Source organism: Narcine bancroftii, chromosome 13 (assembly GCF_036971445.1).
Source record: "Narcine bancroftii isolate sNarBan1 chromosome 13, sNarBan1.hap1, whole genome shotgun sequence".
Lineage (NCBI taxonomy): Eukaryota > Metazoa > Chordata > Chondrichthyes > Torpediniformes > Narcinidae > Narcine > Narcine bancroftii.
The window spans coordinates 59,962,014-59,986,428 of NC_091481.1; the positions used below are offsets into that span (position 1 = coordinate 59,962,014).

General features: G+C 44.1%; 1 protein-coding gene across 4 annotated transcripts in view; it reads right to left on the reverse strand.

Moving 5' to 3' along the window:
- The window catches only part of LOC138748645 (glutamate receptor ionotropic, NMDA 2B-like), a 177,336-nt gene that overhangs the window by 117,557 nt on the left and 35,364 nt on the right, over nt 1-24,415 (reverse strand). For 2 of the 4 annotated variants that reach the window (XM_069909182.1, XM_069909185.1), the window contains exons 1-3: nt 15,511-15,568; nt 10,970-11,090; nt 1,265-1,431 (exon numbers count right to left, since the gene is read on the reverse strand). The gene's annotated coding sequence lies outside the window, so the exon portion shown is untranslated. Of the gene's footprint in view, nt 1-1,264; nt 1,432-10,969; nt 11,091-15,510; nt 15,569-24,415 lie in introns of those variants that run through there. The other 2 variants (XM_069909184.1, XM_069909183.1) reach the window with 1 other exon arrangement.

The following is a 24,415-nucleotide window of genomic DNA, read 5'->3' on the forward strand; positions in this document are numbered from 1 at the left end:
GTCTGCATAGCCAAACACTGCTCCTTGCCATCCCAGTGTCATTAACCTTGAGTGCGTGCAGATCAGCCGATCGCAGGTAATATCCCTCAGCACATTTATTAGTCACTCTTCCTCCAAATCTGTTAGATACCAGATGTCACCAACAACCTCTTCATCCTGCTGCACGTCTCCAACAGGAGAGTCTGCATCACTGAATATAAAATACCAATAAAGTCTATCAAGGAGGCTACCAGGACAGTTAGTGAAGAGAAGGCTGTAGTTGTTGTCCACATGAACTTTAGTAAATCCTTTGATAAGGTCCCACTTAGGGGGAAGGGGATAGTCAAGAAGATTCAGACACTTGGTATTCATGGTGAGGTGGTAAACTAGATTTGATATTGGCAAAGATAAAATGGCAGATGAGATTTAATGCAGATAAATGTGAGGTGTTGCATTTTGGAAGGACAATCCAAGAAAGGTCATACAATGGTTGGCCACTGAGGATTGCAGTAGAACAGAGGGATCTGGGAATACCAATACATAATTCCTTGAAAGGTAGATAAGGTTGTAATGAGAGCTTTTGGCACATTAGCCTACATAAATCAAAGTATTGAGGATAGGAGTTGGGATGTTACGGTAAAGTTGCGTAAGACATTGGTGAGACCAAATTTGGAGTACTGTGTGCAGTTTGGGTAACCAAACTACAGGAAAGATATCAATAAGATTGAAAGAGTGCAGAGAAGATTTACTTGGATGTTGCCTGGACTTCAAGAACTGAGATACAGGGAAAGGTTAAACAGGATTGACTTTATTCCCCTGGAGTGTAGAAGAATGAGGGGAGATTTGATTGAGCCATTTAAAATTATGAGGGTTCTAGACAGAATAAATATAGGTAGGTTTTTTTCCCCACTGAGGTGAGATAAAAACCAGTGGACATGAGTTAAGGGTGAAATGGGAAAGATTCAAGGGAAACATTAGGGCAAACTTCTTAATATAGAGAGTGGTGGGAGTGTGGAATGGGCTGTCCACTGAAGTGGTGAATTGGGCTCAATTGGACAGGGTCAGGGATGGGAAGGATGCTGGTCAGTGAGACTAGGCAGAATAATAGTTTAGCACAGACTAGAAGGGCTGAAAGGCCTGTTTCTGTGCTGTAATGTTCTATGAATCCCATCAGAGACTCCCAGTGGTGGAGACAAAAATCAGTACCACTGATTTCACCCTTTTTGAAAAAAAAAAACATGCTACATATCTTTTGTATTATATACAATTAAAGAGCAAAACTTACAGCAAGTTGAGAAGCAGGGATGTGGAATTGATCGAAGCATAGACGTTTCTCTGCAGTACAGGGAGTACTGAGTCTGGATTTAACTGTTGGAGGTACCGATTTCTGGATGAGCTGTCAGTCCGAGGCGCCGTCTATCCTCTCAGCTGCATGCAAAGGATCCCATGGCACTATTTAGAAGAAGAGCAGGGGAGGTGGTCATTATCTCAGTGTCTGTGGGAGCTTGATGTGCCACACCATGTCACACTTCAACAGCACTACATAGAGATGTGTCTTTGCTAATTTTTTCTTCACTTCACATGACCTTTTATCTCCGTTAAAACTTGTGTAGAATCCTCCTTACCTTCTTGTGCAGATCCTCCTTACATTTCTTACCTAGAAACTGCAGCTCTCATGGAATACGACTCACATTTTGTGTACCAGGATATAACCCAAAACCATAACAATAGAGTCCCTTGCTACTTGGACTGGCCTTACATAGACAATCTCTCCAGAACCATTGTAAGGGAAGGATTAGCAAGATTTATTACCTTTAGATGTACAGTAGATGAATTATGTTTAAATTCCCTCTTTCTAGCCATTCTTATCTACACCTAATGAGCCATAATAAACTAGCCAGTCTTCACTCCATTGAGGACATCTACAAGAGGTGGTGCCTCTACCCTCAAGGACCCCCACCACCCAGGCCATGCCCTCTTCACACTGCTACAATTAAGAAAAGGGTACAGGAGCCTGAAGACAAGCACTCAGCAGCACAAGGACAGCTTCTTCCCCTCCGCCATCAGATTTCCTGACCGATCCATGAACCATAAACACTGCCTTAGTTTGTCTTTTTCTTCCACCATTTTTATTTACTTTGTAAGGTGGTTTACAGAAATGTTTGTTGGCACAAAACAACAAATTTCGTGACATGTTCATAACAGTAAATTCTGATTCTATGTGCTCTATTTCCCCATGTGGCCAATTGCTAGCTTCTAACCTTGGTACCTTGCATACCATGAAGAAGGGCTCAACCCTGAAACGTGGGTTATATATCTCTATCTTTAAGATATAAAGTACACTGTGTGACTATCTCCAGCATTGTGTTCTTTAGTTCAACCATGTTGTCCACAGACTTTCATGTTTTACTTCTAACAGATATGTTCTGTCCCTAAAACACAGGATAAATACCTACACCACCCAGCACACACTCTGTTCTCGCTGCTGCCATCAGGAAAGAGGTATCAGTGCCACAAGACTCACACCACCAGGTTCAGGAACAGTTGCTCCCCCTCCACCATCAGATTCCTCAATGACAAACTCAATGGGGGTGTGGCAAGATGGCGTAGAAGAAAGATGTGTGTTCCACTTTTCCCCAGCTGGATTATTAAATACCCGATTTTTTGAGCCATTAACTCAGACTATTAGACAAAATTATGAAATTAGAAGGATGAAAGTTATGAATGAAGAATATAAGATTAATTTATTTGCAGATATATTTGATGGAACTGAAACAGTCATTGAAGCAGTTACAAGTGTTTGTTGAAATTTGGAGAATTGTCAGGATATAGAGTTAATTGGAATAAAAGTGAAATTTTACCAGTTGGAATAGGATATTATTCAGAATTTTAAATTATTACAAAATTAAGGTGGACAAATAAAATTAAATATTTAGCTGGGCTAAGGTAGAAATGGCGTGTATTTCTGAGGTCGAAGGACATGAATTTATATTTTGTTGGAACTTGAATTTGTTACAGGAATTGCTGGTATTGAAACATTTGTTAAAGATCTGGATCTAAAAAAATAGGGTTTAGGGATTAAAAGATAAATTATCAATTTTAACTCCATTGTATAATAATCATCTTATTTCTTTTTCAATATTTAATAATTATTTAAAGAGTTGGGATTTTAAGGGTATAAAGACATTACAGGATTGTTTTGAAGAGGGACAATTTATTTCTTTTAATCAATTGAGAGAGAGAGAGATTTGATATATCTATAAATTTTTTGTTTGTGTATTACCAACTTCGAGCCTTGGTAAAGGATAATTATGGTAGAGGGATGTATTTACCTACTTTGTTGAGATTTGAGTCTTTGATTTCCTCTGTACCAAAGAAGGGTTATATTTCGGTTATGTATAATTTGTTACAAGATCATATGGATAAACTGGATTGGGAAAAATCTAAACTTAAATGGGAGAGTGATTTAGTGTTTATTTTTCCTGAAGATCATTGGGTGGATATGTGTCAAATTGACTAATGGGTGGATATGTAATCAAATTGACTAATGTAAGATATGGAATGGTTAATTATAATTTTTTTACATCAATTATATTTGACTCCAGAGAAACTGAAAAAATATGGGTTTAGTAATTCAGACTCATGTTTTAGATGTGATTTATGTATTGGAACATTTTTACATGCTGTTTGGACTTGTGTTAAAGTTCAACCATTCTGGCAAGGAATTAAAGTAGTTTTTGAAAAATTGTATAACTTTACATTACCATTAGACCCAACGATTTTCTTGTTTGGGTAATTTGATTTCGTTGAGGGGATTGGGTTTGGACAAAATTCAAATTGTTTTTGTACGTTTGTTGTTATCAGTAGCGCTTAAATGTGTTGCGAGTACTTGGAAAGTCAATACAGAGATTAATATACTACGTTAGCATAATGAATTGAAAACTCATATTGTTATGGTAAAAATTACCTATAATTTACATGATAATTATTCCTTTTTTGTTAGCAAATGGTCTCCATGTTTGGAATATATGCATTTAGATATACTTTGAATTGTTTTTAACATTTATAATTATTTTTATATATCATTTATATTTTTGGCTCCCCTTAAGGGAGCTGGCTGAAGGGGTGGGAGGGAGGGTTTGGGGATTTTTTTTAATCTTATTTTTCTGGGGTATTTTTCTTGTTTTATACATATATATATCTTTGTAAAATCAATTTTTGATGATTACTAGACTGTATGTTGTGTTTTTTCTATCTTTAAATAAAGTTTGAAAAAAATCAACAAACTCAATCAGGGACTTGTTTCAGGACTTATTTTTGCACGTTATTGATTTTTTAAATTCTCTCTGCATTGCATAGGTTGTTAGCATTTTTCTTGGTTTACATTTCTTTCTTTTGTGTACACATCTTTCTTGAGTAGTTTTTTTTGCACTACCCATCAGGAGAAATTCTGCCACGCCCGCAGGTAAAAGAATCTCAGGGTTGCACATGACGTCATGTATATACTCTGACAATATATCTGAACTTTGAACCTTAACCATCTCCAGACCAAGCACAGGAATTCCAGTAGCTGCAACTTCCTTCTGAATCCCACACGATTCTGACCTCCCTACCTCTCGATCACCATGTCAAAGCGCTTGCCTCACCTCAGTTAGAGCGAGAGGAATGGTTCAAGGTCAGCCCAGCGCCACTTTTTCCAAGGACAATTAGAGATGGGCAATGAATGAGGATTTTACCAGCAACATTCACGTCACAAAAACTTTCATAAAAACCTTGCCGCCTGAGAGGTACATCATTCGAATAAAGCTGCAAGGTGTTGGCACTGTGATGGTGCAGATCTCACGGTCTCGACTGTTCTTCCAGACTACCAGAATAAGTTAAAGAATTGCTGATTGTTGGCAGAGCAAAAGAAATATTTGAGGTGGCTCAGTTAGCACAACGCTGTTAGCACAACGTCAGCGATCGGGCCTGGGGATTCAGATCCCTCGCTGTCTGTAGAGAGTTTGTACGTCCTCCCTGTGTCTGCGAGGGTTTTCCCCGGGGGTTCTGGTTTCCTCCCACCATTCAAAATGTAACAGGAGGTGTAGGTTAATTGGGCAGCACAGACTCGAGGGCCGGAAGGGACTGTTACTGTGTTGTATGTCTAAACTTTTTTTAATTAAAAAATATATTTCCTTCAATAACTGCCTTTCAGACATGTTTTTATTTAACCATTGTCAGAATTTGAGTTTAAAAAAAAACATTAAAAAGATTAATTTCCAAAAACTTCACAGTGGATAAATTATTGTTAAAAAAACATGCCTCTGTGCCTCAAGGCTCAGATTGATTGACTGTGGTGTGAGATATTAGAGTCAATGCAAGAGAGTTCTAAGGATTCTTGTTTTAGGACCTCACACTCCATGACACCAGCTCCCTGGAGCCCACAATTCCATTGTGGACTCCCGTTTGTTAAGGGAACTGGAAGAGTGAAGGAAGTGATCCAGACTACTTCTATCTGGTACCTTTTTTTAAACAAAAATGTCTGATCTTGAGGGACACAAATACCTTGGATTCAGTGCGTGACAGATTCTCCTCATCAGTGCTGGCACAGGAAGCCTTGAATATACCCACCTTGTCTAAAATGGCAAGCATTGGAGTGTTATTTGGAGGTCGTGGCCAGACCAAGTACAATTCCACAAAGGAAGCACATGGATCAGAAATGGCTCGACCCAAATGTCTGAAATTGACGTCCACATTTCAACTTGAAGACCAAGCTTCAGCCCCCGGGCCCATTCTCCATTTTTAAGTGGCCCGTTAGAAAAATCAAACCGGCGGCGCTACCGCTGGTGAGGACCCACACGGAGTGAAGTCTCAGCACTCCCCCCCCACCCCCACTGGGATCCAACTGCCCAGTCCGACTGCCGTCGGTTCTGTACAGCCCATTAAAGGAGCCGAGGGTGGTTGAAAACTGCTGGGCTTAATATTGCTTTGCCCGTGACTCTTTGTGTTTTTCTGCATGTGGCCCACAACTTAAGAGGTTTGGCCAGGCCTGCACCAGGGACTAAATTGGGCAGGCTAAATTGGCAGTTGTCAAGTTGAAGGTGGTCAAAGGATTCACCAGTTCGAAATGCTCAGCCAGAGAAATGGCAAATGAAACTTTACCCGGACACTTTGATATTGCACTTTGGAAAGTGCACAGTACATGGCAGGATCCTTCAGGGTATTGAAGTACAGGGAGATCCTGAGGTGCAAATCCATTGTTTCCCGAAAGTGACCACACAAATGACTGGGCGCAGGTGGAATCTCTTTCATTTCTGGCAGAGGGCAAAGAAGCAATGTAATGTCAATGGTGTGAGCAGCATCCAACATCACAGGGAGCCTTGCAATCCCCAGAAAGCTATTGTGCTCTTTCAGTCGAGTTGCTTTGTGAGGGAGATAGAAACAGATGTAGGTTTCCTTGAACAGAGAGTCTCAGTGACCATCCTTTTCCAACTATGAACAACAAACCACTAGATCTTCCAAATATTTCTATATTCAGCCAGCACAGAGCACACTGCATGGAAGTTCATTGTCACAATTCCCCGTGACCATCTCTTGGGATATGGTCGCTGCAGCAAATATGAACTTCAAACTTGGAAATATGCTCAAAAGGTTCAAAGTTTAGATTTATTGTCAGAGTACAGACAGGACATCCCATACAGCCCCGAGATTCCCCTTCCTTGTGTGCCAGGCAGAGTTATCTTACCAGTAGGGCAAAAAAAATCTGCACATAAGTAAATGAATAAAGACAGAGACCAAAAAAAAATCAACGAAGTGCAAAAGTAAGAGTCTTTAAATGAGTGCCTGATTGAGTTTTTCCTTGAGATAGGTGCGGAGCGAGTAGACCAGGGGGCTTAGAATGCAGGCCTGCAGGTGCTTTGGTATTGATGGAGATTATAGAGGAGATGTGCTTACCAATTCTTACTGATTGTGGTCTGGAGGTGAGAAAATACAGGGCATTTAAGAGTCTCTTGTACAGCCACATGGACAAAAGAAAAATAGAGGGTTACAAGGTAGGGAGGGTTCAGTATATTTTTTAGTAGGAATATATATGTCAACACAACATCAAGGGCTGTAATGTTCTATGAAAGAGAGAGAGAGTGCTGGAGAAAGGGAGACAGGGAAGCGGAGGTGGGGGGTTGTGGGTTGGTAGGCTAACGGAAACCAGAGAAGTTGATGTTAATACCATCTGCTTGGAGGGTGTCCAGATGGAATATGAAGTGTTGTACAATGGGATTAGGACTGGTTTAGGGTGGAGTTATGGGACTAGGGTATTGGATGTTATAATGCCTACCTGGCTGTGATGGGAGGTGGTGGGGGGGGGGGGGAAATATGTGTGATTATACTCATTGTGACAAATATTGGAGCCACCAATAGGCAGGAATCTAAACAGATTAGATTAGAATCCGCTCCCTTGGATCCTTTAGCTACAATTTTATTAAAATTTAGACATACAGCACAGTAACAGCCCAATTGATCTATAACTCCACCCATTTTTTTTGAAGGGTGGGATGAAACCAGAACACTCAGGGAAAACCCATGCAGACACAGGGCGAACGTACAAGTTCCTTACAGACAGCACAGGATTCAACCCAGGTATGAATCTGTCTGTGAGGAGTTTGTACGTTCGCCCAGCGTCTGCATGGGTTTTCCCCGGGGACTCCAGTTTCCTCCCACCTTCCAAAGTGTATCGGGGTTGTAGGTTAATTGGGAAGCACGGGTTCAAAAGGCTGGAATCAGTATCTACCGTGTTGTAGTTAGATAGATGACGAGATAGACAGATAGATAAATAGACTGACGATTGATCGATAAATGGATAAATAAATATATAAATAGCTGAAACTCTCAAAAGCAAAATGCTGTTGATACTTCAAATTTGAAATTAAACAGAAAATCTCAGAGATAATCAGGCAAAGCCACTGGAGATGGGAACACAGCTAATGTTTCACTATCAGAGTCGATCAGAGATATCAACTCCTTTTCTCTGTTTCTCCCTTCTCAGATGCTGCCTGACCTGCTGAGCCTTTCTGTTATCTATTTTAGTTCAATATCACCTTCAATTTGCATCGATTGTCCCCAACCCTCCACTTCATGTTCCCGACCTGGGGTTCTTTGTGTTGAGCCCTGACCCCTACTTCTGGCCTCTTCCACATTTCTCGGTCTCCAGTGTGGAATCGAGTTGTCTAATCCAACCCTCTGCAACTTTCTCTTTAAACGTTCCTTTGATCGACGACTTTCTCTCTCTCTCTTTCTCTTCCCCAACTGGCATAACTTATTTAGTGATATGTCCAAGCAACATCCAGCAACCTTTATAAATGCAACAACTATCATCGTAAAAGAACCAGAGGAGGTAGAAGGAGGGGAGAGAGGGATGGAAGTAGAGAGAGGGATAGAGAGAGGAAGGTAGAAATCCAGAGAGAGAGAGAGAGAGACAGAGGGAGGCAGAGAGAGTAGAGAGAAAGAGAATTTGAGAGAGTAGAATAGAGAGAATTAAGCTTGCATGGAAATGCTGCCAGAACTGTTGTAACGACAGCATGGCTGCAGGTCCAGGCCTGGGGAGAGAGAGGAGCGGAGACACAGCGCACCTGAGGGGTCCATCCGCTCACTCCAATTGCCAACAGCTCTGTTCAGGTGTTAAACTGGCTGTTCATGGAGCCTACGATGGTTTTATTTAAAAATTTTACAACCATGGGGACTGCGCCCAAGATGGCAGCAGCCACGAGGGGTTGCAGATTCCAGGGGAGCAGAGGGCTGGCGCGTGGCAGCAGAAAACGGGGAGAACACCCCCGTTTGAGAAGGAGGAGGAGATAGCCCATGGGACAATGATCACGGCGGCAGACTAGTGAGGGGCTCTGCAGCTGAAGAACACAAAGGCAGTGGGCTGTTCACCCAAGGCAAGGAAACCATGCAAGCTGCGGGCTGCTGAAGGGGTACCAGATTCAGATTTATTGTCAGAGTATATACATGACATTACATACAACCCTGAGATTCTTTTTTTCTTGCAGGCCAGGCAGAATTACCACTTACTGGTAGTGCAACAAAATACACTGTACACAGAGTATACATGTCAACAAATAGAGAACTGTAAACAGATAACGATTTTAAATAAACTGACTGTGCAATACAGAGAGAACATAAAGAAAATCAATAAAGTGCACAAGTAAGAGTCCTTCAACGAGTCCCTGATTGAGTTTGTCGTTGAGGAGTCTGATGGTGGAGGGGGAGCAGCTGTTCCTGAACCTGGTGGGTGCGAGTCTTGTGGCACCGATACCTCTTTCCTGACGGCAGCAGCGAGAACAGAGCGTGTGCTGGGTGATGTGGGTCTTTGTTGATTGCTGCTGCTCTCCGACGGCAGCATACCCAGTTGACGTTCTCAATGATGGAGAGGGCTTTGCCTGTGATATCCTGGGCTGTGTCCACTATCTATTGGAGGGCTTTACTCAGGGGTTTGGTGTTCCTACACCAGACTGTGATGCAGCCGGTCAGCACAATTTCGACCACACCTCTGTAGGTACTGAAACTGGGATGTGAGAAAGTGCCAAAGGTTTTCCTGATCGTGTCTGAACTTGCTCTGCTGACGGTTTGGACTGGACTCTGTGTGGCTGCGGGGGACTGCGGCAGTGCTGGAGGGGAATCCACTGACAATCGGTGACTCCAAGGGGACTCTCTGCTGTCTTTCTTTCTCTGACTGTAAGAGACGCTTCGGGCAATTTCTGCTGATGGCGGATCTGTCTGCCTTATGAGAGCAAATTCCGTGTAATACTGCACCTTTTTTTATTACATGACAATAAAGGAACATTGAATCTCAAAAGAGAGGTGGGGGGGGGGAAATAGACTGAGGAATCTCAGCTTTATAAAGGTCAATTCCAACACTTTTCAGCTGCAAACAACCTCACGTGCTCACACATATATTCATGTGAACAATCCAAAGCTGGCTCTCTCTATTATCTGGCGTTGTTTTCGATCTAGGGATAGTCACCACTCAGTGGGAGGGATAACCTGCAAATTTGGGGCAACAGCCATCAGTCGACTGCCTCGTTGCACTGTGCAAATGAAATGACACCTGGACATCGCTTAAGGGCTTTGCGTGAGCCAACGAAATAAAGAATATCCATCAAAGCAACGTGGCCCAGAAATTCAAATCACAAAATTCCCTGCTTTCTTCAGTGCAAAGCAATTGAACATTTACTTCTGCTGGTGTCGATCAACTGATCAGGAAATTCACACTGATGCATGGGAATGATGTCGCTCCCCCTCTCTAGCACCGCAGTGGGACTTTGACCAGATTGGCAGCGGAGCTCCCTTTAGTGACTGCCCTCACACTGCACCCTGGCTTCATATTACAGCTCTCACACCAAAAATATTTGCCACCAGTATCCCTCCTCGAGGGACCATACTGACGGGGCTGGGTTAAGGCTAACTGATGCCCAGACAATGGTTCCCCCTCAACCCTTCCATTGTCTGACTGCCGAGAATTAAGCCTCACTAAATGCTGAATGTGAAATAATAGATTAAAAATTCTGTTTTCTTCCAGGCCGGACCCCGCAATGATATTAAATATAGCCTGTATTTTAATTTTATTTATTTAACGGTAACTAGCAGAAGCAAATTATTTACTTATAACTAGGAAAAAATGCAAATTTTAAACACTTTTTTAAATAAAAACAAGGGAAAAATACAAATGTAAAACTTAATTGAAAACGATTCTTTCTACAGAAATTGATATTGGTGGTCAATTTTTGAAAGTAATTCTAATGAATATCAATACCATAATAATATTAATAGAATTTTTTTTATTATTAATATTCTTGTTGTATATGTATGTTTTTTTTTCATTTACTTTGAGGTCCCCCCTTTTGTGGGGCCCTAGTTCAGCTGCACCAAGCTAAATCCAGCACTGGGAAAAAAAAAATCTCTGCGATATATGCCCTAAGCATGTGCTTATTTTGCTTAATGGTTCAACAAGGCCTACCTACTGCCAACTCCTGCTCCTGCTGTTTCTTGCAGCCTTGTATCTGGGACGTCACGCGGGTCAGGCAGACCAATAGGCCCCTGGTTTCATTTCCATTTCTGGCCAAGTTCGGTGGTTCTGGCTGGATCGAAAGAAAGGAAATATGGGATCCCTCGGAGAGCTGGTTTTGAGCACTTGAAATCCACGCGGGCTAATTGGCCATTGAAAACTGAGTCCCTGGGCATTTAGTTCATCAGCAAGAAGGCACCTGGAACCAGAGGTCTGGGGCTGCTGAGAAAATAGAAATCTAAACAGCAATGGGAGGAAAATCAAAAGCCTACAGACACCTAAAAGCACAATGCGGGAGAAACTTGGAAGGTCAGACAGTTCGATGGGCTTAACTCTTAACCAAAGGGGTTCAAATCTTTAAAAACAGGGCTTAAATCTTTTTTAAAAGATGCAAAAATAATAAAGGGCCTCTATTTACCATGACAGGAACAAATTTGAATTGCAGGAGAGTTGAATTAAACTTGTACAGAACTGCTTGGATCTTCAACACAATGTCCTCAATAATATATTGCAAAAGTGTGGAGAGGTTTCTGTAAAGAGGGAACAGGAAATATTGAACGTGCTTAAGATCTAAAAAAACAGAAAAGGGGAGACAATGGTTTGATGAGGTTGACACAAAGGAATCCCACTTGTGGGGAGACGAGACCAGGGCCATAAGTAAGTGTTATAAATAAACTCAAGGGAAAATAAAAGGGGGGGGGGGGTAGTGGTGAGAATGTGACTTGATCTCACAACTGAAGAGGAATGTTGACATTTAAGAAAAATTTGGGCAGGTACATCGGCAGAAGGTGTATGGAGGGATATGGTCTAAGTGGAGGTCAGTGGGAAGAGGCAGAAAACTAGTTTGGCCTGTTTCTGTGTTGTAGTGTTCAATGGTTTGATGGAATTATAGTTGGCCATTGAGGGGAAAACTCCAGCATCAATCTGATCTTGTGCAGTGCCGGAGAACACATGTTGGAAAGCTAAATGAGCAAAACTGATCTAATTACATCTCATAAGCCCTGGAGCGTTTTGCTTCGAATCCCTCCCCTCGCAACCAAAGGCAGAACAATGCACCAGTTACAAGATTCTCAGTGCATAGCTGTGTGCTCACTCAACCAGGAAGGCCAACAAGAGCAATGAACCTGTCAATCTCACCGGAGATGATGCAGGTGTGTGGCAAATGGTCCCAGCACTCCAAGGTGTGAGGAACATGCATGCACGTGCAGTAAGTCAACAGTGAGGGACTGCAAAATGGACAAGCCAGTTAACACATCAAGTCACGTTTATTGTCAACTGATTGTACAAGTACAACCTGAGGAAACAGCCCTCGGTGCAAAACATACAGACAAACAATACCACATTTAGGACAAGTATTCATATATTCAAATTAATATTTTTTCATGTATATGAGAGTCTCGGGTGGTCAGTGTGAGCAGTTCCTTTGGTCGTTCAGCGTTCTCACTGCCTGTGGGAAGAAGCTGTTCCCCATCCTCCTGGTGCTGGCTCTCTCCTGTATCTCTTTTTCAACAGGAGCAGCTGAAAGATGCCATGCACAGGGTGGATCCTGGTAGATCACATCAATGTAGGGAGGGAGACTCCAGTGATCCTCTCTGCCACTCTTATGGTCCTGTAGATTGGCCTCTGATCCATTTCTCTACAACTGTACCGCGCTGTGATGCAGCTGGCCAGGACGCCCTCGATAGAGCTCCTGAAGATGATAGTAGCCAGTAGCCTTGCCCGCTTCAGTCTTCCCAGGAAGTGCAGTGAATTTTGAGCCTCCCTGACAAGTGAGGAGATGGTGTGTGTCCACGATAAGTCACGAGTTAAGTGGACACCAAGGAACAACGAAGCTTCAGTCAGCAGCAAGTCAATTCCCACTTCCTGAGCAGATCTGGCTCTGCGCCCTCTGGCACACATCATCCCACCAAGGTTCACATGTCCATTGTATTGACCCCAGGTAGGCATTCACAGCCACAGCAGCGTTGGGGAATCGGACACAATTCCTTGTGGAGAGAATGGGATTGTAACCTGAAACTCCCCATGCACCTGTTTCAGAATTGATCGACCTGCATTTAAACTGCCCGTTTTATTCTTTACAAACAATTCCATTTTTAATCACGTTACAGCATTCAATCACTCTTTTAATCAATGTTTTCGTCTTTGCTTCCAGGCCAAAATTGCCAAGACAGATTAGAGCCTGTGTTATTGTGACTGCTTTCATTTACCATATATTTCGGCATATGAGTCGACCGGCAGATACATCGAGTCCCCATTTTCAGCCTCATTTTAATAGTTTTATCATATAATCAGGCATACAAGTTGCCCCCCCCCTCCCAATTTTCCGCAAGTAACTTGATGGAGCAACAACCCAAACTTTGTTACAACACCCCAATCGCCAAATAACAAATATGTAAATTAAGCAAGTAAGTTTAAAAAAAAAGAATAAAAGAAACCTTTGTTTCTGGCCGGGAAGATGCCAAATGGAGCTGGGTCCAAGTCTTCAGCATCGGCTGTAGTCGGAGTCAGCGACATCGGGTGCGGTGCCATCCCATTGAAGAAATCACCTCGCTGCCTAAGTGGCTCGGTGCAGGAACCACAGCTACATGTCGGCTCCCAGGCAGGAGCAGGGACCTTAGCCCATCGGGGCAGAGCAGCAAACTCAAGCTCCCGGCAGGAGTGAGAATCTTGGCCTACAGGGTAGGAGCGGCAACCTCAGGGTCCCGACAGGAGCGGGAACCTTGGTCTACTGGGCAGGAGTGGAGAGCTCAGGGTCCCAGAGAGGAGCGGGAACCTCGGGTTCTACAATTGTAGAATGTCTGAGTGGGTATTGGCAGCACCCAGTGGTGGGGAGGCGTTGGGGGGCGGTGGCGCCGGCAGTAGAGAGGTGTTTCTGGACGTCTTAGACACCAAATCTAAGTCATGTGTTTTTTAAGGTTTAATTTAAGGTCTCAGAAGTGTTTCTGGTGTATAAGTCGGACCCCCCCTCCCCCCAATTTTTGAGGGTTTCAAGACTTGACTTATACGCCAAAATATACGGTAAATATAAAATGTAGGATGGCCTTCAAACCAACTCTTCTCGACATAATAAGCAATGTATGCATAGGTTTGGTTAATGCCAGTACTAAACTCAGTCCATGACTGGAATAAAACCACAGGTTATTAATTACAAATCTCTTTTCATCATAGAATAATTGTAAATTGTAAATTGTGATGTGATTTCACTTGAATCTTAATGAGATGGAATGCAGAAAACAACACAAGATTCCAACTAAATCTAGGTGCATTAATAGACAATCTAATAGCCACTGAAATTAGAGCGGACAGGCCTCAGGTAAAAGAAGACAGAAAGACTTGCATTTATTTCAGTCAAAGAATCACTGGAGGATCACAGCAGGGAAAGCATCAACCGTGGAGAGAAATGGTCAGTCTTTCAGGTTCAAACCATAAGTCATACGAGCAAAAATAGGCTATTCAGCCTATCGAGACTGCCCCGCCATTTAGTCGTGAGCTGATCCTTCCCCTCCACCTCAGCCGCACTGCCCGGCCTTATCCCCACAACCTTTGATGAACTGGCTAATCAAGAAATTTTACCAAGATGGATTTTTTTTTTTTAAAAGGTGAAATTTATATTTATAAAGGGTGGAAAGAAACTGGAGGAGGGGCACAGAAGTAATGGGGTAGAGGACAGGTGGGGGAGGTGGAGGGAGAATCCTTCTGTTCCATTTCTCGTTACCTCTCAGAATCAGAACTTATTGACATGAACGAGTCATGAAATTCGGTGTTTTGCAAGCATCCATATTGTAACCATCTCACAACATTATAAAAAATGACAAAAATAATAGTGGATGAAAAGTCAGGCCGTGTCTGTGGTTCATTCATTATTCAGGAATCTGATGGCAGCGGGGAAGAAGCTGTCCTTGTGCCGCTGAAGGCTCGTCTCTAGGTTCCTATATGGTAGCAGAGTGAAGAGGGTGTGGCCTGGGTGGTGAGAGTCTTTGAGGATAGAGGCTGCTCTCTTAAGATACTGCCTCATGTAGATGTTCTCGATGGAGTGGTCTGGTGCCTGTGAAGTTGAAGGTTAACAAGCCTCTGGAGTTTATTCTTGCCCTGTGCATTGGCATCTCCATACCAAGCAGTTATGAAGCCAGCCAGAATGCTCTCCATGGTGCACCTGCAGAAGTTTTCTTTCCCCCTTTACATGTGTAACTTCACCTTTTTATCTCGGTCTTCATCCGAAACGTTGATTGACCATTTCTACCCATGGATGCCGAGTTCCTCCAGCAATTTGTTTTTGTCTGCACCATCCGTAGTGTTTCTCACTGGCATTTGTACAGCGGCTTCACCAACCACAAGGTCCCACTAAAATCCCCACTTATCGGGCATTTAATCAACTGGAAACTCAAACAACTGGTAAAATAGTCGAGGAAATAAATAAATAATCTGTTTTTAAAATGGATGCGAATAAATAAACTTTTAAATAAAAGTTTAAAATTGTAAAAGTAAATGCTCACCAAAGCAACACACGACCCTTCGCTGAAGATGGGAACTAGCGGAGCGCCCCGGTCGTGCTGTTTGAATAAAGTTTCAATAAATTTGTGTTTGAATAAAATGGCGGCGCCCAGGATGAAGAGCTGGCCGCTGGGGCGACTCTCCCAAAGTGGCTCCCTATCCCTGCCCAGTGAGAGTCTTTATTATTGTATATTAGTAAAGCTGTATCCATAAACTTGGGGGAGGGGGAGTTAATTATGATGGTGACACGGTTAGAGTGGCAGTTAGCGCAACGCTGTTACAGCGCCAGCGACTGGGGTTTGATTTTAAATTAAAATTTTGGGAATTACTTAATTGAAGTGAACTTTACATAATAAAAGATGACAAGATTGACTTTTTCTTGAAATAACTTTACATTTTGTACAGTCGTTTATCTTTTAAACCGTGTATCTTTAATATAGGTGCATTAGTTAGTGAGTCTCAGTCAACCAGAAAATTTGCATTTCTGGCATCTGCGATCCCCTTAGGTGCCAGATACCGGGGATTTTACTGTGTGTATGGAAAACCTGCCAACCAGTTTGCAAGCACCCAGCTCCTACAGTGACCAGAGAATCTGTTCTTTATGGCTTCAGCATGAGCCAGGTCAACAGTGCAGTTTGCCCCCCTTCTCAACATCAGAATAGCAGTGTGGGATCATGAATGAGGGGGTTTAATGTCTCAGTCTGATGACATTCCTTCAGCACTGTGATGGAGTCACTCTCATTTGTAAGTACCCTCAGCAACAGCCTGGCAATAATCAGTATGTCCAAACAGAGAAAGAAAACCAGACTGACTGTCTTGCACCAGTCGAGGCACCACTTTTGGACACAATGTGCTCAGAGTCTCCTGAACTACCAATAACAATGGACAACAAAGATTTTGCTTCCTCCGAGTATATTTTAAGCATTTTGGGCTGCTGATCACAGAAATCACCTTAAAACTTTCCCATCTCGCCTTTTTTAAAAACAAAGATATAGCCCATCTGCCCATCTTTGTGAATTCTTGTCATATTTTAAATCTACTTCAAGTAGACAAAACCACGAAGCGCATCATGTCGTTGAAAATTAATTTTCTGCATTCGCACTTGGACTTCTTCCCAGCTGATCTTGGTCCCGTCAGTGACAAACATGGCGAAAGGTTTCACCAGGACATTGTGACCATGGAAAAGCAGTATCAGGACAACTGAAATCTATCAATGCTAGCCGACTGTTGTTAGACACTGGCTCGAGAGGCATCAGATGCTGAGTACAAATGAAAATCAGCGGCAAAACATTTTTAGGTCAGTTGAACAAACGCAATGTGTCAACATCACGATGCGATTAAACGTGCTCAATTCAATAGAAGTTCATTTACTGTTTCTCCAACTTTCTACGTGATACAGAAAATCTGAAATTATCTTTGTGTTCAGCTTGAAGTTGTCCATCATAATCCACAATTTATTTTCAGGAAGCAAACCTTCTGAAAATATTTGTTGTCCACAGCATGTGAGACAAGCTTAAAGCGCAAGAGTGAAACGCAAAAGTCTGCAGATGCTGTGATTGTAGTAAAAACACACAGAAATACTGGAGGAACTCAGCCAGTCTTGCAGCGTCCATCGGAGGGAAGGATACATTACCGACGCTTCGGGCCTGACCCCTTCTTCAAGGTATGAGCAAAAAAACAGGAAAGCATGTGAATAAAGATTTAAGTCAAATTGTTTGAAGAAGTGGGACATCTCTGATCTTTCTTTGGCTTGGCTTCGCGGACGAAGATTTATGGAGGGGTAATGTCCACATCAGCTGAAGGGTCGTTTGTGGCTGACAAGTCCGATGCGGGACAGGCAGACACGGTTGCAGTGGTTGCAAGGGAAAATTGGTTGGTTGGGGTTGGGTGTTGGGTTTTTCCTCCTTTGTCTTTTGTCAGTGAGGTGGGCTCTGCGGTCTTCTTCAAAGGAGGTTGCTGCCCGCCGAACTGTGAGGCGCCAAGATGCATGGTTTGAGGTGATATCAGCCCACTGGCGGTGGTCAATGTGGCAGGCACCAAGAGATTTCTTTAAGCAGTCCTTGTACCTCTTCTTTGGTGCATCTTTGTCTCGGTGGCCAGTGGAGAGCTCGCCATATAACACGATCTTGGGAAGGCGATGGTCCTCCATTCTGGAGACGTGACCTACCCAGCGCAGTTGGATCTTCAGCAGCGTGGATTCGATGCTGTCGGCCTCTGCCATCTCGAGTACTTCGATGTTGGTGATGAAATCGCTCCAATGAATGTTGAGGATGGAACAGAGACAACGCTGGTGGAAGTGTTCTAGGAGCCGTAGGTGATGCCGGTAGAGGACCCATGATTCGGAGCTGAACAGGAGTGTGGGTAAGACAACGGCTCTGTATACGCTAATCTTTGTGAGGTTTTTCAGTTAGTTGTTTTTCCAGATTGTTTTGTATAGTCTTCCAAAGGCGCTATTTGCCTTGGCAAGTCTGTTGTCTATCTCGTTGTCGATCCTTGCATCCGATGAAATGGTGCAGCCGAGATAGGTAAACTGGTTGACCGTTTTGAGTTTTGTGTGCTCGATGGAGATGTGGGGGGGATGGTCGTCATGGTGGGGAGCTGGCTGATGGAGGACCTCAGTTTTCTTCAGGCTGACTTCCAGGCCAAACATTTTGGCAGTTTCCGCAAAACAGGACGTCAAGCACTGAAGAGCTGGCTCGGAATGGGCAACTAAAGCGGCTTCGTCTGCAAAAAGTAGTTCACGGACGAGTTGCTATTGTGTCTTGGTGTGAGCTTGCAGGCGCCTCAGATTGAAGAGACTGCCATCCGTGCGGTACCGGATGTAAACAGCATCTTCATTGTTGAGGTCTTTCATGGCTTGTTTCAGCATCATGCTGAAGAAGATTGAAAAGAGGGTTGGTGCGAGAACACAGCCTTGCTTCACGCCATTGTTAATGGAGAAGGGTTCAGAGAGCTCATTGCTGCATCTGACCCGACCTCGTTGGTTTTAGGGCAGTTGGATAACCATGTTGATGAATTTTGGGGGGCATCCGAGGCACTCTAGTATTTGCCAAAGCCCTTTCCTACTCACGGTGTCGAAGGCTTTGGTGAGGTCAACAAAGGTGATGTAGAGTCCTTTGTTTTGTTCTCTGCACTTTTCTTGGAGCTGTCTGAGGGCAAAGACCATGTCAGTAGTTCCTTTGTTTGCGCGAAAGCCGCACTGTGATTCTGGGAGAACATTTTCAGCGACACTAGGTATTATTCTATTATCTCTGATAATCTGACTTAAAAGACCTCATCCCAATAGCAGATGCGATGGAGAAATTGAGAGACAGGAATAGAATCATTACAGGGGAACAGGGTGTGAAGAGGTGTAGTATTTATTTTGACGTCTTCCTGTTCTTATTCCTTGAAGAAGGGCTCAGGCCTGAAACGTCAGTGATATATATATATATATATATCTCTACCTCCTGTAGATGCTGCGAGACCAGCTGAGTTCCTTCATCATTTACTGTGTGCTTCTACAGAAGCATAAGAACCATCTTCAGCCAGAAGTGACAAACAAATAACCACTCAGTTTTAATTTGGAGACCTCAACTTTCACAGAAGCCAAGTCAATTCACTCCATGTCATAATCATGAAATGTCTGACAGCACAACAAAAGCGAGAGGGCCAGATCACATCCCAGTTTGAGCACTGCAGACGAGTGTCCCAGAATGAACTGCACCTGGAGCCAAGTTCACCCAGTGTAGTTATAACACTAGAATCGAACCAAGAAGGATACACATCAGAGGAGGGTTCTATGTACATAGCAGGGGAGGGTTCAGGGTATTTCACACAGGAGGATCTTGTGTACAGGCAAAAGAGAGTCCTGTGTAGAGCACAGCAGAGGGTCCGGTGAACAGCACAGTAAGAGGGACCCTGTGTACAGCATGAGAGAGAGTCTGGTCTACAGCACAAGAGAGGGTCCGGTCTACGGCATGGGAAGGTTAGTGCACAGTGCCCACCACGAGGGCTGAGTGCAAAGGTAATGCACAGGAGAGCTCAAGCCGGAGAAATCTAGTTCATTTAGTTCAAGACTCATATTACAGTAAATCCCCTCCACCCTGTGCCTCCCCACCCACCCACCAAACCCAGTTATCCGGCACCTATGGGGATTGCCAAATAAGTACATTTGCCAGTTGCTTGAGATTGGTGAACTAATTGCTGGGGGTGGAGATTTTTAACTTTCATATTTCTTACCTATTTATTTTAGCCTTTTTTTTGCCGCCTGCTTGAATTCTAGATAATGGGGATTTTAATGTATTTCACATCCTTGCTAAAAAGGGATTTAATTTGATGTGGATCCTGTTCAGGGCTTGTTCCTATAAAATGCAATCAGAATGCATGAATTCACTTAATTAGAAATGCTGTTCTGACCGGCTGTTTAATATGGCGCTCATCTATACACTTGGGTTTCATTCCGCTACCTCCTACCCTGTCCTGCAGATGGCCTGGCATCTTTAACCTTGCCAACTACCCACCCAGATCCCCACCAGCAGTCAGGCAGACTATCAGAACAGCTTTCAACAGTGACAGCTTGATTTATATAGCTGTTCTTGAAAGCATTTTAAGGCACTCGCCATGGAGCAAATTACTCCAAAGTGGCACTCTGTTACAATGTGGCCCGTTAACGACAGCTGCTTTGTACACGGGAAGATCCCACCAGCAACGCTAAGAAATAGCACGATTTGCTTTTGCCATGGTCAGCCAGTGCTTTAATTCAAGATTATTTTAATGACGTGTAATAAAACAGATATAATATTGTTGGATATACTCGTAATAGTCGAGTTTTGGGGACCAAATTTTCAGGTAAAATTTGGGGGGTGTCTATGTTTTCTTTAGACCGTGGTACATACCTGCGTCATTCGAGGCTTTGGGAGTTTGGATGGCTGGGACCGACCAGGCATCAAGATCTCAGGTGGGCAAGCGGCTGAGGGGAGGATCCACGGTCGGGAATTTGGAAGGGCGGGCGGTCGGTCAGGGCCAAAAATAGGAGGGGTTCAACTTTTACATAGGATTGACTATTACACGAGCATATATTGTAAACGAAATTGCATTTAGTCTGCCATAAACCAGGCAAAGATACACCATCAGCAGAAATTGCCTGGCACCCCTTAGGGTCAGAGAAAGAGAAGAAAAGAGAGTCCCTTCAGAGTTACTGACCATCCATGGATTTGCCTTCAGCCCTTCAGTCCAAACCATCAACAACCCAAGCTCCAGATCTAAACCTCCGACACGATCAGGGAGCCTTCAGCACTTGAGGCTCCTTGGGACCACCTCTCACCTTTGGCACCCTCTCATATTCCAGTTCCGATACCCAGAACCCCACAAGACACTCTCAAGCTTGCCGCAGCCTGGTGCACGAGTCCTTTGACCGCAAGTCACCAGCAGCCCACACCACCTCGAGCCGCCAACAGCCCCGCCGCCCAAGTGCCCTCCACCCGCCATGGTCACCATCCTGTCGGGTCATTGCCTCCGTTTCTCCTTCTCAAACAGGGTGGGGGTGGGGGTGTGATCCCTCGTGTTCTGATGGCCTGCGCCAGTCCTCTGCTTCCCTGGAGTCCACAACCCCTCAAGGGTTGCTGCCAGCACAGGTGCTGCCATCTTGGGCCCACAGTATTTTAAATAAAACCCTGTTGGCTCCTTTAACGGGCCATTACAGAGTAGTTGATGGTAGGACTGGGTGGTAGAACCCTGCAGAAGAGTGCAGTGTCTCTGCTTATACCGGGTCCGCATCAGTGGCAGCCCTGCTGTTTCAGGAGCTCTGGCTAAATACAAGCACTCCATTCCTTGGAATATTTTACACATTCTACTTATGTAAACACCTTATTGAGAAACAAAGGAGAGTCATCATTAAATGTCTCAGGGGCAGTTGAATGGTGAAAGAAAAGGTGGCAAGATATTGCAATGCAGCATTTTGGAAATCTTACACAGAATATTAGCTCTCAACTCATTTCCCCAGATAATTTACCCACCTCCTGGACTCTCACAGTCCATTGCAACACCTCTCACAATGTATCATCTACACTTTAAGATCTACAACTTCCCGCTGCAATTTGGAGGAACAATACAAGTACACAATCCTTTATCCGGAATCCCTGAGGGACCGTGTGTTCCGAATTTTAGATTTTTACAGATTTCAGAAAGCAAGATTTAAACCCACCTGAATTGTGCTGCCATATCCACCCCCACCCCTTTCCAGTCGAGCTACCATCTCTCCACCCCCCCCCCCCCCCCCCCCCACCTCGCTTGCTTGACTCGCGCTGCTGTCTCTCTCCCACTTGCCGGATTTTGGAGCTTTCCGGATTTTAGATGTCCGGATAAAGGATTGCGTACCTGTACCATAAATCTCCAACCAGATGGCATTAACATCGACCTTCCGTTTCCGTTAACCCCCCCTTCCCCCCGCATCTCCCCTCTTTCCCTATCCCTCTGGCTCCCCACCCCCCTTCCCTCTCCTATCAGAGAGATATCCTCTTCCCCTTTCACCTCACCGGTTTTTTTTTTCTCTTCAACCTTCCCACCTGTAGCCTATGCTCCTTCCCCGCCCCTTCTTCCCACCTACCCTCCTCTCACCCCCCCAACCTTTGTTTTTGTTCATAAGCCGATGAAGGGGCCCCAGTCCAAAACGTTGGTTATCGTTTGTTTCCTATGGACACTGCGTGACCTGCTGAGTTTCTCCGACATGTTTGTGCGAGTTCTCACATTGGCCTAGAACTGTCGAAACTCAGATACAGATCAAGCTCACCCTTGGGGAGTGTGAGAGGAAGCCAGCAAGGTGTTTTTAAATTTAGAACAATTTAAATTTATATATTTTTTAATTTAGACGTACAGCACGGTAACAGGCCATTTCGGCCCACGAGTCCGTGCCACCCAATTTACACCCCAATAATCTACAACCTCAGGTATATTTTGAACAGTGGGAGGAAACCGGAGCTCCCGGGGAAAACCCACACAGACACGGAGAGAGCGTACAAACTCCTTGTAGACAACGTGGGATTCGAACCTCAGACCCAATCGCTGGCGATGTAAAGGTGTTGAGCTAACTGCTACGCCAGTCATGTTAGTCAGATACCGTTTTGCTAATCGGTAAAGCCACTCAGAGGCCATTTCTCCCTAAGTGCATTTCAACGTGTACCCGCTTTAATATCTATACCCTCATCAGATGCTTGTTGATTCCAGGGTGGTGAAAATATGCCACTGAAATTCCAGCCCTTCCATAAACTATTCTAACACAGTGAGAGGGTAGGGCACAATCCTCTCCTCGGAGCAAGAAAGTCATCGTTTTCTGTAGTGTGCCTTGAACGAAGCACATCGGCCCTGTAGTGTAGGACATATGATGTGCTCTGTTACATCTGCTATCGTCAGGGAAGAGACTCAACTTTGACTCAAAATAAACTCAGCAAGTCAAGCACCATCTATGGAGACTGAGGGGTGGCGGCCCTGGTTAGCACCTCACTCCGAAGAATGAAGATTGGTGGTGTAAGACTACACAAAGAATACCCTCTGAGAAACTTGCTTATTTAGCAATATATACAGAAAACCATCTCCTGGGTAAATTGGACTTTCTGGACAAAAACGGAAACAAAGAACAAAGAATACCCGACATCTCTGGCAAGGCCTTAACGACATAACCTGCTACATAACCGGCTCCGGGGCAGTGGGAGACGGCAAAGCTTCACTATCAAACAAACTCAACGCCTTCTACGCCCGATTCAACCACAAGAATACTGTGTGCAGTTCTGGTCCCCAAATTATAGGAAGGATATCGATAAGGTCGAGAGGGTGCAGAGAAGATTTACTAAAATGTTGCCTGGATTGGAGTATCTAGAATACGGAGAAAGATTGAGTAGACTGAGTCTTTATTCATTGAAGCGTAGATGGTTGAGGGGGGGGGGGGGGATTTGATAGAGGTATTTAAAATTATGAGGGGATAGACAGAATAGATGTGCATAAGCTCTTCCCCTTGAGGGTAGGGGAGATTGGAACGAGGGGTCATTTTAAGGGTTAGGGGGCAAAAGTTTAGAAGTAACATGAGAGGAAGCTTCTTCACTCAGAGAGAGGTGGCTGAGTGGAATGACCTTCCGGAAGGGGTGGTTGTAGCAGGGTCAATTTTGTCATTTAAGAGAAGGTTGGATAAGTGCATGGATGTGAGGGGGTTGGAAGGTTATGGACAGGGAGCGGGTGGGTGGGACTAGAGGAGATCACTTAAATCAGTGCAGACTAGAGGGGCCGAGATAGCCTGCTTATGTACTGTAATTGTTATGTGGTTATATAAGAACAAGGAAGAACTACCACTGTGCAGTCCCATGTCCCCTGATAATCCTCTCCAGTCCGTGTTCGAGACATGTGGGCTGCCTTCAGGAGAGTGCATCTGAAGAAGGCATGCGATCTGGACAGAGTACCCGACCGAATATTAAAAACCTGAGCTGACCAACCGGCCATTGCATTCATGGATATCTTGAACATCTCAGTCCGGCAGGGCGAGTTACCCACCTGTTTCAAACAGGCGTCAATCATAGAAGTGCAGTAAACCTGCCTAAATAACTATCAATCAGTGGCACTCAACAGTAATGAAGTGTTTTGAAAGCAGTTGTTGAAGCAGATCGGCTCCTGTCTGAGCGGCGACATGGATCTGTTCCAATTTGCCTACCGTAGCAACAGGTCTATGGCAGATATAATCTCAGTGGCTCTTCTCAAAGCCCTGGGACACCTACAGTCCAGCATTTAACACCATCATCCCCTCAAAACTGATCAGCGCCTAGACCCGGGAGTTAACACCCCACTGTGCAATTGGATTTCCTCACCTCCGTACCATGATTAGTGAGGATTGGCAAGAACATCTCCTCCTCAATCTCCATCAGTACTGGAGCACCAGAGGGCTGC